The sequence below is a fragment of the Gadus chalcogrammus genome, chromosome 12 (assembly GCF_026213295.1).
Source record: "Gadus chalcogrammus isolate NIFS_2021 chromosome 12, NIFS_Gcha_1.0, whole genome shotgun sequence".
Lineage (NCBI taxonomy): Eukaryota > Metazoa > Chordata > Actinopteri > Gadiformes > Gadidae > Gadus > Gadus chalcogrammus.
In genome coordinates this window covers 9,718,549-9,730,313 of record NC_079423.1, presented here as the reverse complement: position 1 = coordinate 9,730,313, position 11,765 = coordinate 9,718,549, and the positions used below count along the sequence as shown (strand labels likewise).

Here is an 11,765-nt window from a genome sequence, read left to right as displayed (position 1 = left end):
AAGCTAAGCAGGGTCGGGCCTGGTTAGTACTTGGCTGGGAGACCGCCTGTGAATCCAGGTGCTGTAAGCTTTTTCTTTTTCAACTCGAGCTCATTGCCTCCGTGGCCTACCGTGGCGTACCGTGACCTGATGTTTACTGCCAACCGCTTTGGATGATTTTAAGCAACATACAAAAACTGACACGTCTCTCAAAACTATTTTTGTGAAACATGAGGACAGTATAGTGATACTGCCAGCAGGGAGCACCATAGAGCTGAACCGACAGTTTGTACCTTTCTTAAACTTTCACCAACACAAACACGCACGCTCACTTCAGATCATGGGAGGACGTCAAAAAATCACCACCCCATTCTCTGACACTTTTAACCGTTACCTTGGTTCAAACATTTACATCACACAGCACACACCGCAGTTTGATAGATAATTTCAGAATAATTATGTCAATGTCACATGTCGTTACATGGATACGAGTCCTACTGAATCAATTACTGCCGTTTATTATCTAACTAATGATTGTTTTGTAAAAGTGTAACGTCGAGCCTCAGCAGCTTTCTCACTCCCTTATGTTCTACTGTATAAAACCTGGTTTTGCGCCTGCACTAATTGCTTACGCCATACCACCCCTGAACACCCCGATCTCGTCTGATCTCGGAAGCTAAGCAGGGTCGGGCCTGGTTAGTACTGGATGGGAGACCGCCTGGGAATACCAGGTGCTGTAAGCTTTTTCTTTTTCCCCTCGAGCTCATGCCTCCGTGGCTTACCGTGACCTGATGTTTACTGCCAACCGCTTTGGAGGATTTAAGCCACATACAAAAACTGACAACGTCTCTCAAAACTATTTTTGTGAAACATGGGACAGTATAGTGATACTGCCAGCAGGGAGCACCAGAGAGCTGAACCGACAGTGTACATTTCTTAACTTTCACCCACACAACACGCACGCTCACATTCAGATCATGGGAGGACGTCAAAAAATCACCACCCATTCTCTGACACTTTAAACCTTTAACCTTGGTTCAAACATTTAACATCACACGCACACGCAGTGTATTTCAGATAATTAATGATTCAGATGTCACAATGATCGTTTACATGGATAAGGAGTCCTACTGAATCAATTACTGCCGTTTATATCTAACTTATGATTGTTTTTGTAAAAGTGTAACGTCGAGCCTCAGCAGCTTTCTCACTCCTTATGTGCTACTGTATAAAACCTGGTTTTTGCGCCTGCACTAATTGCTTACGGCCATACCACACCCTGAACACGCCCCATCTCGTCTGATCTCGGAAGCTAAGCAGGGTCGGGCCTGGTTAGTACTTGGATGGAAGACCGCCTGGGAATACTAGGTGCTGTAAGCTATTTTCTTTTTCAACTCGAGCTCATTGACTCCGTGGGCCTACCGTGGCGTACCGTGACCTGTTACTGCCAACCCTTGGAGGATTTAAGCAACTACAAAACTGACAACGTCTCTCAAACTATTTTTGTGAAACATGAGGACAGTATAGTGATACTGCCAGCAGGGAGCACCAGAGAGCTGAACCGACAGTTTTACATTTCTAACTTTCACCAACACCAAACCGCACTCTCACTTCAGATCATTGGAGGACGTCAAAAATCACCACCCATTCTCTGACACTTTAACCGTTAACCTTGGTTCAAACATTTAACATCACCGCACACGCAGTGTATTTCAGATAATTAATGAATTCAGATGTCACAAATGAATCGTTTACATGGATAATGAGTCCTACTGAATCAATTACTGCTTTTTATATCTAACTAATGATTGTTTTTTAAAAGTGTAACGTCGAGCCTCAGCAGCTTTCCCTCACTCCTTATGTGCTATCTGTATAAAACCTGGTTTTGCGCCTGCACTAATTGCTTACGGCCATACCACCCTGAACACGCCCGATCTCGTCTGATCTCGGAAGCTAAGCAGGTGGGCCTGGTTAGTTGGGATGGAGACCGCCTGGGAATACCCGGTGTAAGCTTTTTCTTTTCAACTCGAGCTCATTGACTCCGTGGCCTACCGTGGCCCGACCTGATGTGTTACTGCCAACCGCTTTGGAGGATTTAAGCAACATACAAAAACTGACAACGTCTCTCAAAACTATTTTTGGTGAAACATGAGGACAGTATAGTGATACTGCCAGCAGGGAGCCCAGAGAGCTGAACCGACAGTTGTACATTTCTTAACTTTCACCAACACAACACGCACGCTCACTTCAGATTCATGGGACGTCAAAATCACCACCCATTCTCTGACACTTTAACCGTTAACCTTGGTTCAAACATTTACATCACACGCACACGCAGTGTATTTCAGATAATTAATGAATTCAGATGTCACAATGATCGTTACATGGATAAGGAGTCCTACTGAATCAATACTGCCGTTTATATCTAACTAATGATTGTTTTTGTAAAAGTGTAACGTCGAGCCTCAGCAGCTTTCTCACTCCTTATGTGCTACTGTATAAAACCTGGTTTTGCGCCTGCACTATTGCTTACGGCCATACCACCCTGAACACGCCCGATCTCGTCTGATCTCGGAAGCTAAGCAGGGCGGGCTGGTTAGTACTTGGATGGGAGACCCCTGGGAATACCAGGTGCTGTAGCTTTTTCTTTTTCAACTCGAGCTCATTGCCTCCGTGTACGTACCGTGACCTGATGTTTACTGCCAACCGCTTTGGAGGATTTAAGCAACATACAAAAACTGACAACGTCTCTCAAAACTATTTTTGTGAAACATGAGGACAGTATAGTGATACTGCCAGCAGGAGCACCAGAGAGCTGAACCGACAGTTGTACATTTCTTAAACTTTCACAACACACACGCACGCTCACTTCATATCATGGGAGGACGTCAAAAATCACCACCCATTCTCTGACACTTTAAACCGTTAACCTTGGTTCAAACATTTAACATCACACGCACACGCAGTGTATTTCAGATAATTAATGAATTCAGATGTCACAATGATCGTTTACATGGATAAGGAGTCCTACTGAATCAATTACTGCCGTTTATATCTAACTAATGATTGTTTTTGTAAAGTGTAACGTCGAGCCTCAGCAGCTTTCTCACTCCTTATGTGCTACTGTATAAAACCTGGTTTTGCGCCTGCACTAATTGCTTACGGCCATACCACCCTGAACACGCCGATCTCGTCTGATCTCGGAAGCTAAGCAGGGTCGGGCCTGGTTAGTACTGTACTGGATGAGACCGCCTGGGAATACCAGGTTGTAAGCTTTTTCTTTTTCAACTCGAGCTCATTGACTCCGTGGCCTACCGTGGCGTACCGTGACCTGATGTTTACTGCCAACCGCTTTGGAGGATTTAAGCAACATACAAAAACTGACAACGTCTCTCAAAACTAATTTTGTGAAACATGAGGACAGTATAGTGATACTGCCAGCAGGGAGCACCAGAGAGCTGAACCGACAGTTGTACATTCCTTAAACTTTCACCAACACAAACGCACGCTCACTTCAGATCATGGGAGGACGTCAAAAAATCACCACCCATTCTCTGACACTTTAACCGTTAACCTTGGTTCAAACATTTAACATCACACGCACACGCAGTGTATTTCAGATAATTAATGAATTCAGATGTCACAATGATCGTTTACATGGATAAGGAGTCCTACTGAATCAATTACTGCCGTTTATATCTAACTAATGATTGTTTTTGTAAGAGTGTAACGTCGAGCCTCAGCAGCTTTTCACTCCTTATGTGCTACTGTATAAAACCTGGTTTTGCGCCTGCACTAATTGCTTACGGCCATACCACCCTGAACACGCCCGATCTCGTCTGATTCCTCGGAAGCTAAGCAGGGTCCGGGCCTGGTTAGTACTTTGGATGGGAGTACCGCCTGGGGAATACTAGGTGCTGTAAGCTTTTTATTTTTCAACTCGAGCTCATTGACTCTGTTGGCGTACCGTGGTACCTGACATGAGTTACTGCCAACCGCTTTGAGGATGTAAGCAACATACAAAAACTGACAACGTCTCTCAAAATTATTTTTGTGAAACATGAGGACAGTATAGTGATCTGCCAGCAGGGAGCACCAGAGAGCTGAACCGACAGTTGTACATTTCTTAAACTTTCACCAACACAAACACGCACGCTCACTTCAGATCATGGGAGGACGTCAAAAAATCACCACCCCTTCTCTGACACTTTAACCGTTAACCTTGGTTCAAACATTTAACATCACACGCACACGCAGTGTATTTCAGATAATTAATGAATTCAGATGTCACAATGATCGTTTACATGATAAGGAGTCCTACTGAATCAATTACTGCCGTTTAAATCTAACTAATGATTGTTTTTGTAAGAGTGTAACGTCGAGCCTCAGCAGCTTTCTCACTCCATTATGTGCTACTGTATAAACCTGGTTTTGCGCCTGCATTAATTGCTTACGGCCATACCACCCTGAACACGCCCCGATCTCGTCTGATCTCGGAAGCTAAGCAGGGTCGGGCCTGGTTAGTACTTGGATGGGAGACCGCCTGGAATACCAGGTGCTGTAAGCTTTTTCTTTTTCACTCGAGCTCATTGACTCCGTGGCCTACCGTGGCGTACCGTGACCTGAGGTTTACTGCCAACCGCTTTGGAGGATTTAGCAACATACAAAAACTGACAACGTCTCTCAAAACTAATTTTGTGAAACATGAGGACAGTATAGTGATACTGCCAGCAGGGAGCACCAGAGAGCTGAACCGACAGTTGTACATTTCTTAAACTTTCACCAACACAACACGCACGCTCACTTCAGATCATGGGAGGACGTCAAAAAATCACCACCCATTCTCTGACACTTTAACCGTTAACCTTGGTTCAAACATTTAACATCACACGCACACGCAGTGTATTTCAGATAATTAATGAATTCAGATGTCACAATGATCGTTTACATGGATAAGGAGTCCTACTGAATCAATTACTGCCGTTTATATCTAACTAATGATTGTTTTTGTAAAGAGTGTAACGTCGAGCCTCAGCAGCTTTCTCACTCCTTATGTGCTACTGTATAAACCTGGTTTTGCGCCTGCACTAATTGCTTACGGCCATACCACCCTGAACACGCCCGATCTCGTCTGATCTCGGAAGCTAAGCAGGGTCGGGCCTGGTTAGTACTTGGATGGGAGACCGCCTGGGAATACCAGGTGCTGTAAGCTTTTTCTTTTCAACTCGAGCTCATTGACTCCGTGGCGTACCGTGACCTGATGTTAACTGCCAACCGCTTTGGAGGATTTAAGCAACATACAAAAACTGACAACGTCTCTCAAAACTAATTTTGTGAAACATGAGGACAGTATAGTGATACTGCCAGCAGGGAGCACCAGAGAGCTGAACCGACAGTTGTACATTTCTTAAACTTTCACCAACACAAACACGCACGCTCACTTCAGATCATGGGAGGACGTCAAAAAATCACCACCCATTCTCTGACACTTTAACCGTTAACCTTGGTTCAAACATTTAACATCACACGCACACGCAGTGTATTTCAGATAATTAATGAATTCAGATGTCACAATGATCGTTTACATGGATAAGGAGTCCTACTGAATCAATTACTGCCGTTTATATCTAACTAATGATTGTTTTTGTAAAAGTGTAACGTCGAGCCTCAGCAGCTTTCTCACTCCTTATGTGCTACTGTATAAAACCTGGTTTTGCGCCTGCACTATTTGCTTACGGCCATACCACCCTGAACACGCCCGATCTCGTCTGATCTCGGAAGCTAAGCAGGGTCGGGCCTGGTTAGTACTTGGATGGGAGACCGCCTGGAAAACCAGGTGCTGTAAGCTTTTCTTTTTCAACTCGAGCTCATTGACTCCGTGGCCTACCGTGGCGTACCGTGACCTGATGTTTACTGCCAACCGCTTTGGAGGATTTAAGCAACATACAAAAACTGACAACGTCTCTCAAAACTATTTTTGTGAAACATGAGGACAGTATAGTGATACTGCCAGCAGGGAGCACCAGAGAGCTGAACCGACAGTTGTACATTTCTTAAACTTTCACCAACACAAACACGCACGCTCACTTCAGATCATGGGAGGACGTCAAAAAATCCCACCCATTCTCTGACACTTTAACCGTTAACCTTGGTTCAAACATTTAACATCACACGCACACGCAGTGTATTTCAGATAATTAATGAATTCAGATGTCACAATGATCGTTTACATGGATAAGGAGTCCTACTGAATCAATTACTGCCGTTTATATCTAACTAATGATTGTTTTTGTAAAAGTGTAACGTCGAGCCTCAGCAGCTTTCTCACTCCTTATGTGCTACTGTATAAAACCTGGTTTTGCGCCTGCACTATTGCTTCGGGCCATACCACCCTGAACACGCCCGATCTCGTCTGAATCTCGGAAGCTAAGCAGGGTCGGGCCTGGTTAGTACTTGGATGGGAGACCGCCTGGGAATACCAGGTGCTGTAAGCTTTTTCTTTTTCAACTCGAGCTCATTGACTCCGTGGCCTACCGTGGCGTACCGTGACCTGATGTTTACTGCCAACCGCTTTGGAGGATTTAAGCAACATACAAAAACTGACAACGTCTCTCAAAACTATTTTTGTGAAACATGAGGACAGTATAGTGATACTGCCAGCAGGGAGCACCAGAGAGCTGAACCGACAGTTGTACATTTCTTAAACTTTCACCAACACAAACACGCACGCTCACTTCAGATCATGGGAGGACGTCAAAAAATCACCACCCATTCTCTGACACTTTAACCGTTAACCTTGGTTCAAACATTTAACATCACACGCACACGCAGTGTATTTCAGATAATTAATGAATTCAGATGTCACAATGATCGTTTACATGGATAAGGAGTCCTACTGAATCAATTACTGCCGTTTATATCTAACTAATGATTGTTTTTGTAAAAGTGTAACGTCGAGCCTCAGCAGCTTTCTCACTCCTTATGTGCTACTGTATAAAACCTGGTTTTGCGCCTGCACTATTGCTTACGGCCATACCACCCTGAACACGCCCGATCTCGTCTGATCTCGGAAGCTAAGCAGGGTCGGGCCTGGTTAGTACTTGGATGGGAGACCGCCTGGGAATACCAGGTGCTGTAAGCTTTTTCTTTTTCAACTCGAGCTCATTGCCTCCGTGGCCTACCGTGGCGTACCGTGACCTGATGTTTACTGCCAACCGCTTTGGAGGATTTAAGCAACATACAAAACTGACAACGTCTCTCAAAACTATTTTTGTGAAACATGAGGACAGTATAGTGATACTGCCAGCAGGGAGCACCAGAGAGCTGAACCGACAGTTGTACATTTCTTAAACTTTCACCAACACAAACACGCACGCTCACTTCAGATCATGGGAGGACGTCAAAAAATCACCACCCATTCTCTGACACTTTAACCGTTAACCTTGGTTCAAACATTTAACATCACACGCACACGCAGTGTATTTCAGATAATTAATGAATTCAGATGTCACAATGATCGTTTACATGGATAAGGAGTCCTACTGAATCAATTACTGCCGTTTATATCTAACTAATGATTGTTTTTGTAAGAGTGTAACGTCGAGCCTCAGCAGCTTTCTCACTCCTTATGTGCTACTGTATAAAACCTGGTTTTGCGCCTGCACTAATTGCTTACGGCCATACCACCCTGAACACGCCCGATCTCGTCTGATCTCGGAAGCTAAGCAGGGTCGGGCCTGGTTAGTACTTGGATGGGAGACCGCCTGGGAATACCAGGTGCTGTAAGCTTTTTCTTTTCAACTCGAGCTCATTGACTCCGTGGCGTACCGTGACCTGATGTTTACTGCCAACCGCTTTGGAGGATTTAAGCAACATACAAAAACTGACAACGTCTCTCAAAACTATTTTTGTGAAACATGAGGACAGTATAGTGATACTGCCAGCAGGGAGCACCAGAGAGCTGAACCGACAGTTGTACATTTCTTAAACTTTCACCAACACAAACACGCACGCTCACTTCAGATCATGGGAGGACGTCAAAAAATCACCACCCATTCTCTGACACTTTAACCGTTAACCTTGGTTCAAACATTAACATCACACGCACACGCAGTGTATTTCAGATAATTAATGAATTCAGATGTCACAATGATCGGTTACATGGATAAGGAGTCCTACTGAATCAATTACTGCCGTTTATATCTAACTAATGATTGTTTTTGTAAGAGTGTAACGTCGAGCCTCAGCAGCTTTCTCACTCCTTATGTGCTACTGTATAAAACCTGGTTTTGCGCCTGCACTAATTGCTTACGGCCATACCACCCTGAACACGCCCGATCTCGTCTGATCTCGGAAGCTAAGCAGGGTCGGGCCTGGTTAGTACTTGGATGGGAGACCGCCTGGGAATACCAGGTGCTGTAAGCTTTTTCTTTTTCAACTCGAGCTCATTGACTCCGTGGCCTACCGTGGCGTACCGTGACCTGATGTTTACTGCCAACCGCTTTGGAGGATTTAAGCAACATACAAAAACTGACAACGTCTCTCAAAACTATTTTTGTGAAACATGAGGACAGTATAGTGATACTGCCAGCAGGGAGCACCAGAGAGCTGAACCGACAGTTGTACATTTCTTAAACTTTCACCAACACAAACACGCACGCTCACTTCAGATCATGGGAGGACGTCAAAAAATCACCACCCATTCTCTGACACTTTAACCGTTAACCTTGGTTCAAACATTTAACATCACACGCACACGCAGTGTATTTCAGATAATTAATGAATTCAGATGTCACAATGATCGTTTACATGGATAAGGAGTCCTACTGAATCAATTACTGCCGTTTATATCTAACTAATGATTGTTTTTGTAAGAGTGTAACGTCGAGCCTCAGCAGCTTTCTCACTCCTTATGTGCTACTGTATAAAACCTGGTTTTGCGCCTGCACTAATTGCTTACGGCCATACCACCCTGAACACGCCCGATCTCGTCTGATCTCGGAAGCTAAGCAGGGTCGGGCCTGGTTAGTACTTGGATGGGAGACCGCCTGGGAATACCAGGTGCTGTAAGCTTTTTCTTTTTCAACTCGAGCTCATTGACTCCGTGGCGTACCGTGACCTGATGTTTACTGCCAACCGCTTTGGAGGATTTAAGCAACATACAAAAACTGACAACGTCTCTCAAAACTATTTTTGTGAAACATGAGGACAGTATAGTGATACTGCCAGCAGGGAGCACCAGAGAGCTGAACCGACAGTTGTACATTTCTTAAACTTTCACCAACACAAACACGCACGCTCACTTCAGATCATGGGAGGACGTCAAAAAATCACCACCCATTCTCTGACACTTTAACCGTTAACCTTGGTTCAAACATTTAACATCACACGCACACGCAGTGTATTTCAGATAATTAATGAATTCAGATGTCACAATGATCGTTTACATGGATAAGGAGTCCTACTGAATCAATTACTGCCGTTTATATCTAACTAATGATTGTTTTTGTAAAAGTGTAACGTCGAGCCTCAGCAGCTTTCTCACTCCTTATGTGCTACTGTATAAAACCTGGTTTTGCGCCTGCACTAATTGCTTACGGCCATACCACCCTGAACACGCCCGATCTCGTCTGATCTCGGAAGCTAATGCAGGGTCGGGCCTGGTTAGTACTTGGATGGGAGACCGCCTGGGAATACCAGGTGCTGTAAGCATTTTCTTTTTCAACTCGAGCTCATTGACTCCGTGGCGTACCGTGACCTGATGTTTACTGCCAACCGCTTTGGAGGATTTAAGCAACATACAAAAACTGACAACGTCTCTCAAAACTAGTTTTTGTGAAACATGAGGACAGTATAGTGATACTGCCAGCAGGGAGCACCAGAGAGCTGAACCGACAGTTGTACATTTCTTAAACTTTCACCAACACAAACACGCACGCTCACTTCAGATCATGGGAGGACGTCAAAAAATCCCCACCCATTCTCTGACACTTTAACCGTTAACCTTGGTTCAAACATTTAACATCACACGCACACGCAGTGTATTTCAGATAATTAATGAATTCAGATGTCACAATGATCGTTTACATGGATAAGGAGTCCTACTGAATCAATTACTGCCGTTTATATCTAACTAATGATTGTTTTTGTAAGAGTGTAACGTCGAGCCTCAGCAGCTTTCTCACTCCTTATGTGCTACTGTATAAAACCTGGTTTTGCGCCTGCACTAATTGCTTACGGCCATACCACCCTGAACACGCCCGATCTCGTCTGATCTCGGAAGCTAAGCAGGGTCGGGCCTGGTTAGTACTTGGATGGGAGACCGCCTGGGAATACAGGTGCTGTAAGCTATTTTCTTTTTCAACTCGAGCTCATTGCCTCCGTGGCCTACCGTGGCGTACCGTGACCTGATGTTTACTGCCAACCGCTTTGGAGGATTTAAGCAACATACAAAAACTGACAACGTCTCTCAAAACTATTTTTGTGAAACATGAGGACAGTATAGTGATACTGCCAGCAGGGAGCACCAGAGAGCTGAACCGACAGTTGTACATTTCTTAAACTTTCACCAACACAAACACGCACGCTCACTTCAGATCATGGGAGGACGTCAAAAAATCACCACCCATTCTCTGACACTTTAACCGTTAACCTTGGTTCAAACATTTAACATCACACGCACACGCAGTGTATTTCAGATAATTAATGAATTCAGATGTCACAATGATCGTTTACATGGATAAGGAGTCCTACTGAATCAATTACTGCCGTTTATATCTAACTAATGATTGTTTTTGTAAAAGTGTAACGTCGAGCCTCAGCAGCTTTCTCACTCCTTATGTGCTACTGTATAAAACCTGGTTTTGCGCCTGCACTAATTGCTTACGGCCATACCACCCTGAACACGCCCGATCTCGTCTGATCTCGGAAGCTAAGCAGGGTCGGGCCTGGTTAGTACTTGGATGGGAGACCGCCTGGGAATACCAGGTGCTGTAAGCTTTTTCTTTTTCAACTCGAGCTCATTGACTCCGTGGCGTACCGTGACCTGATGTTTACTGCCAACCGCTTTGGAGGATTTAAGCAACATACAAAAACTGACAACGTCTCTCAAAACTATTTTTGTGAAACATGAGGACAGTATAGTGATACTGCCAGCAGGGAGCACCAGAGAGCTGAACCGACAGTTGTACATTTCTTAAACTTTCACCAACACAAACACGCACGCTCACTTCAGATCATGGGAGGACGTCAAAAAATCACCACCCATTCTCTGACACTTTAACCGTTAACCTTGGTTCAAACATTTAACATCACACGCACACGCAGTGTATTTCAGATAATTAATGAATTCAGATGTCACAATGATCGTTTACATGGATAAGGAGTCCTACTGAATCAATTACTGCCGTTTATATCTAACTAATGATTGTTTTTGTAAAAGTGTAACGTCGAGCCTCAGCAGCTTTCTCACTCCTTATGTGCTACTGTATAAAACCTGGTTTTGCGCCTGCACTAATTGCTTACGGCCATACCACCCTGAACACGCCCGATCTCGTCTGATCTCGGAAGCTAAGCAGGGTAGGGCCTGGTTAGTACTTGGATGGGAGACCGCCTGGGAATACCAGGTGCTGTAAGCTTTTTCTTTTTCAACTCGAGCTCATTGACTCCGTGGCGTACCGTGACCTGATGTTTACTGCCAACCGCTTTGGAGGATTTAAGCAACATACAAAAACTGACAACGTCTCTCAAAACTATTTTTGTGAAACATGAGGACAGTATAGTGATAC

At 44.4% G+C, this 11,765-nt stretch overlaps 12 non-coding genes and 5 pseudogenes across 12 annotated transcripts; all 17 read left to right on the top strand.

Annotated features, from left to right (window-relative positions):
* Positions 1 to 605: 605 nt before the first annotated feature.
* Positions 606 to 722, top strand: LOC130396133 (5S ribosomal RNA; annotated as a pseudogene).
* A 516-nt stretch (positions 723 to 1,238) lies between these two features.
* LOC130395937 (5S ribosomal RNA) lies at positions 1,239 to 1,359 on the top strand (annotated as a pseudogene).
* Positions 1,360 to 2,506: 1,147 nt separating this feature from the next.
* On the top strand, positions 2,507 to 2,622 carry LOC130396171 (5S ribosomal RNA; annotated as a pseudogene).
* Positions 2,623 to 3,136: 514 nt separating this feature from the next.
* Positions 3,137 to 3,254, top strand: LOC130396223 (5S ribosomal RNA; annotated as a pseudogene).
* Positions 3,255 to 3,780: 526 nt separating this feature from the next.
* LOC130396258 (5S ribosomal RNA) lies at positions 3,781 to 3,905 on the top strand (annotated as a pseudogene).
* A 522-nt stretch (positions 3,906 to 4,427) lies between these two features.
* On the top strand, positions 4,428 to 4,546 carry LOC130395197 (5S ribosomal RNA). The gene has a single exon (XR_008898281.1). It is a non-coding gene; the product is annotated as a 5S ribosomal RNA (ribosomal RNA).
* A 526-nt stretch (positions 4,547 to 5,072) lies between these two features.
* Positions 5,073 to 5,191, top strand: LOC130397920 (5S ribosomal RNA). The gene has a single exon (XR_008900504.1). It is a non-coding gene; the product is annotated as a 5S ribosomal RNA (ribosomal RNA).
* A 518-nt stretch (positions 5,192 to 5,709) lies between these two features.
* On the top strand, positions 5,710 to 5,827 carry LOC130400660 (5S ribosomal RNA). The gene has a single exon (XR_008903138.1). It is a non-coding gene; the product is annotated as a 5S ribosomal RNA (ribosomal RNA).
* Positions 5,828 to 6,353: 526 nt separating this feature from the next.
* Positions 6,354 to 6,473, top strand: LOC130395447 (5S ribosomal RNA). The gene has a single exon (XR_008898502.1). It is a non-coding gene; the product is annotated as a 5S ribosomal RNA (ribosomal RNA).
* Positions 6,474 to 7,001: 528 nt separating this feature from the next.
* LOC130397919 (5S ribosomal RNA) lies at positions 7,002 to 7,120 on the top strand. The gene has a single exon (XR_008900503.1). It is a non-coding gene; the product is annotated as a 5S ribosomal RNA (ribosomal RNA).
* A 528-nt stretch (positions 7,121 to 7,648) lies between these two features.
* Positions 7,649 to 7,767, top strand: LOC130397918 (5S ribosomal RNA). The gene has a single exon (XR_008900502.1). It is a non-coding gene; the product is annotated as a 5S ribosomal RNA (ribosomal RNA).
* A 517-nt stretch (positions 7,768 to 8,284) lies between these two features.
* LOC130397916 (5S ribosomal RNA) lies at positions 8,285 to 8,403 on the top strand. The gene has a single exon (XR_008900500.1). It is a non-coding gene; the product is annotated as a 5S ribosomal RNA (ribosomal RNA).
* A 529-nt stretch (positions 8,404 to 8,932) lies between these two features.
* LOC130397915 (5S ribosomal RNA) lies at positions 8,933 to 9,051 on the top strand. Its single transcript, XR_008900499.1, has one exon. It is a non-coding gene; the product is annotated as a 5S ribosomal RNA (ribosomal RNA).
* Positions 9,052 to 9,570: 519 nt separating this feature from the next.
* Positions 9,571 to 9,690, top strand: LOC130394273 (5S ribosomal RNA). Its single transcript, XR_008897447.1, has one exon. It is a non-coding gene; the product is annotated as a 5S ribosomal RNA (ribosomal RNA).
* A 520-nt stretch (positions 9,691 to 10,210) lies between these two features.
* LOC130400401 (5S ribosomal RNA) lies at positions 10,211 to 10,328 on the top strand. Its single transcript, XR_008902878.1, has one exon. It is a non-coding gene; the product is annotated as a 5S ribosomal RNA (ribosomal RNA).
* Positions 10,329 to 10,858: 530 nt separating this feature from the next.
* LOC130397914 (5S ribosomal RNA) lies at positions 10,859 to 10,977 on the top strand. The gene has a single exon (XR_008900498.1). It is a non-coding gene; the product is annotated as a 5S ribosomal RNA (ribosomal RNA).
* A 519-nt stretch (positions 10,978 to 11,496) lies between these two features.
* LOC130396020 (5S ribosomal RNA) lies at positions 11,497 to 11,615 on the top strand. The gene has a single exon (XR_008898932.1). It is a non-coding gene; the product is annotated as a 5S ribosomal RNA (ribosomal RNA).
* The last annotated feature ends 150 nt before the right edge of the window (positions 11,616 to 11,765 follow it).